The sequence below is a fragment of the Sciurus vulgaris genome (genome assembly GCF_902686455.1).
Source record: "Sciurus vulgaris genome assembly, chromosome: 7".
Lineage (NCBI taxonomy): Eukaryota > Metazoa > Chordata > Mammalia > Rodentia > Sciuridae > Sciurus > Sciurus vulgaris.
The window spans coordinates 444,758-448,648 of NC_136467.1; the positions used below are offsets into that span (position 1 = coordinate 444,758).

General features: G+C 61.8%; 1 long non-coding RNA gene across 1 annotated transcript; it reads right to left on the minus strand.

The window, feature by feature from the left end:
- Positions 1-1,737: 1,737 nt before the first annotated feature.
- Positions 1,738-3,473, minus strand: LOC306664999. Its single transcript, XR_013764885.1, has 3 exons — positions 3,434-3,473; positions 3,129-3,331; positions 1,738-2,991 (listed from the first exon to the last, which is right to left on the minus strand). It is a non-coding gene; the product is annotated as an uncharacterized lncRNA (long non-coding RNA).
- Between the last annotated feature and the right edge of the window lie 418 nt (positions 3,474-3,891).

Genomic DNA, 3,891 nt, shown 5'->3' on the forward strand with positions numbered 1-3,891 from the left:
TGGCGGGCAGTGCCTCCTCTGCAGACCACAGCACTGTTGGCCGGTGCGGGGCCCTGGCAGGAGCTCCCAGCCACCAGCTGTGTGCCCCTCCGTGGTCCTGAACCCCGTTACTGCCTAGACCCATGCCAGGGTTTTCATCTTCTCTGGAAAGGAGACTGAAGGGGAGGTGAGGAGGCCTGCCTTGTTGCCGCGGGGAGCTGTCAGCCTTGCGGGTGAGCCTTCTCTTGCCGTGTCCTCCCTGCAAGCCAAGTGACGGGCCTCCTCCACGTGGCTATCCCCGGGCAAACACCTTGCCAACCTTGTGTGGCCCCCGGCATCTTCTAAACTGCTCTGGGGGTTCCCTCCTGCGTCCTCCCGAGCGTTCTCATGTCCCAGACTTCGTGGCCCTTCAGGAGCTTCTGATTGGGCAGGTGTGGGCTGAGGCCTGAGACTCTGTGGCTCTGATCAGTTTTCCAGCCACGCTGAGCAGCCACTGCAGGTCCCCATGTTGGCAGCTGCGTGCTGTCCCCAGGAGCATGCTCAGGGCTGCAGGTTCCATGCTCACTGACACCAAGCTGGTGTCCACTGTGCTAAGGAGGAGCCCACGGCACCTGGCAGGTGGCTTTCCTGGAATCCCCAGCTGGCTGCCCAGGGTGGTGAAGTGAACAGCTTTCCCGGGTCCTCAGCCGGGTGCCTAGGGTGGTGAGGTGGTGGCTTTCCCAGGTCCCCAGCTGTTCTCTTCTCTCCATTGCAGCATCTCCATTGCACTACCTTTTGGTTCCCAGTGAAGAGAGTTGCATGCATTTTCTCAAAACCTTTCTCTTTCTGAACCCGCTGGCAATGCCAGTGAGACGAGGGGCCCCTGGCCATGGCTCAGAGCTTGGGGCAGCTGATCAGGGCTTCTCCCGGATGAGCCTTGGGTCCTTCACCTCCAGCCTGGGCCGCATTCCCTGGGACCCGGAACCCTGTTCTTCGAGGTGCAGGACGAGCCCTCCAGCTATGGCGTCGATTCCTCCTCTTCATTTGCTCCTTTCCCCCTCACTTCAGGCTGGAACTCGGTGGTCAGTGTCCAGGCCCCTGTTCACATGGCCTGTGCCTTCTCACGCCACCTTTACCTGCCTCACCTCCATGGCCTCAAGCCTTGGCCTTCTGCTGAGGGATCACATGAATGTCCTGTCCATGACAAGCTTTCCAGCCAGCTTGAACAGCATGCCTGGGTTCTCACCCGCTGCGGGGCAGGGGGTTGGCCTGGGACCCCTGGTGCTGAGGTGCTGTGTGGCCGGGGAGCTGGGGGAGGGGCGGCAGGCTTCCTGCCCTGTGCGCCTGTTACCCTCGGGCTCACCACTCTGCCACGACGGGCCTGGAGGCAGCAGGGCAGCATAGGAGAGTGGTCATTGCCCACAGCATGCCCTGTGCTAAGCTGGAGTTGCCCCGGGCTGGCCAGTGGCACGGGGCTGGGGGCACTCGAATTCGTGTGTCATCTCAGTTAGCAAAGCGGTGGCTGCTGAGATGGAGAGTGGAACGGCCCCTGGGGATAGGTGTCCGCTCCTTGGCTGTCCCTCTGTCCTGCTCAGGGGTCACGTCAGTGCTGGGCAAGCTCACTGGAGGGCCTCTGGACCCAGGAGGAGGTGCAGAGGGCCCCTTTCGCTGGCCTGCCTGCAGCAGCAGCCTCAGCTGACTGCCCCACACGCCCTGCTGACCCTGCTGGGAGCCTCGTCCTCGGGGAGCTGGTATGTCCTGCAGGCAGATTCCATCCCCCAGACACGGACCCCGCGAATGGCCCAGCCTGCTGGGGACCCTCCCTCCTGCTGTGTCAGTCCTGCCTCAGGCCACCGATGGCTCCTGCAGCTGATTGCAGGAGGACTTCCTCGAAGCTTTTCCCGCGGGGCCATCTCTTCCTCCCCTGCACTCTTGACCACAGAATACAGCTGCCCTCACTGGTGTGGCCTGCTGCTGGCCATCTGACTCTCCCAGCAAGATCCTCCAGGACAGGGGCTGAGTTCGTCGCTGCAGGCTCTCCTGCGCAGAGCACCAGGAAGAATGTGGCAAACGACCTGTTGCTGGGCGTCTAGACTGCGGTCTCTGCCAGCTGGGCCAACTCAGGACGGGGCATGGACCTCACAGACCTTCCCAGGGACAGGCAGGCCCACAGAGCCCAGGAGTAGGGCTGGCTGACCTTTAGAGCCTGCCTTGCCCGTCTCCCAGCCAGCTTCACACCACCGCCAGACAAGATCTGGAAAGGGCCAGGAATGGACACGGTAAGTCCAGCAGCGCGTGTCCCTGTCGTGGCTCAGGCGAGGCATGGAGACCTGAGGACATGGTCCTGAGAGCGCAGGCTGCGAGGGTGCCGCTTCCTGTCCCACTGAGGCGCCTGTGGCTGGAGTTCCTCTCTCCTGCAGGGCCAGCTCTCAGTTGCTTTCTCTGTGCCCTGGAATCTGTTCTGAGCTGGCTCCTGTTCTTACCTCACTCCCTGCCAGACCTTCCTGCCACCCAGCCACCTGAAGTAGCCCTGACCCCAGGACTTTCCTTCAGACACTTCTTGTGACCCTTTGGGTCCCGCCAGCAGGAGGCATGCAGTCTTTCCTCCATTGCCAGCCCTGTGTCTGAGGACTGTGTGTACCTGGCTCCAGCAGCCATCTTCCCTTGCCTGGGGCCCTCTCCTACCCCATCTGCACCTGCCTGACCTGCTGGCCTACGTTGTTCATTGTGCTTTCTGCTCCTTCCTTGCTGGGAGCCGGGTCATGGGAGAGCAGCGGGTGCTGTCTTTGTTGGCTTCTGGCCTGTGGAGCAAAGAACCTCAGCCTGGAGCGATGGTGCTAGTTGGTTTCAAATGCTCCTAGGTTCTGCAGTGGCCCTGAGTCATACACTTTGATGAAAGAAAAACGTGAAAGGCTTGACCAAGCCACAGGTGGGGCCAAGCACACCAGGCATGGCCCTTGCCTCCACCTCTGCACCTCCTGGACCTCCTGCCACATGCCTGCCACCTCCTGCACCTCCTGCCACCTCCTGCACCTCCTGCCACACGTCTGCCACATCCTGCACATCCTGTACCTCCTGTACCTCCTATCACCTCCTGGACCTTCTGCCAAACACCTGCCACATGCCTGCCACCTCCTTCACCTCCTGCCACCTCCTTCACTTCCTGCCACCTCCTGGACCTCCTGCCACACGCCTGCCACATGCCTGGCACATGCCTGCCACCTCCTTCACTTCCTGCCACCTCCTGGACCTCCTGCCACACGCCTGCCACATGCCTGGCACATGCCTGCCCCCTCCTTCACTTCCTGCCACCTCCTGGGCCTCCTGCCACATGCCTGCCACATGCCTGGCACATGCCTGCCACCTCCTGGACCTCCTGCCACACACCTGTCACACGCCTGCGACATGCCTGCACCTCCTGCACCTCCAGCACCTCCTGCCACATGCCTGGCAAATGCCTGCCACCTCTTGCCACCTCCTGGACCTCCTGCCACATGCCTGACAAATGTCTGCCAACTCCTGGACCTCCTGCCACACACCTGTCACATGCCTGTTACATGCCTGCACCTCCTGCACCTCCTGCCACACACCTGACACACGCCTGCGACATGCCTGCCACCTCTTGCCACCTCCTGCACCTCCTGTTACATGCCTGCCACTTCCTGTCACACACCACATGCCTGCCACACACCTGCACATGCCTGCCACACGCCACACCTTCCACATGCCTGCCATTGAGCAGGGGCACAGAGCCCACAGCATCCCTGGCTCACAACAGCAGGATAAGTCAGCCTTTCTTGTTTTCCAGTTCTGACAGCCTCTAAGGAACCCACTGCTGGGGATCTGCACAGGCCACGGCCTGCGCTGGGAAAGGAGCCATCCTGGGGACATCTCCCCGCTCCTCTGCCATTTCCTAGCTCCACCCTCCTCCCA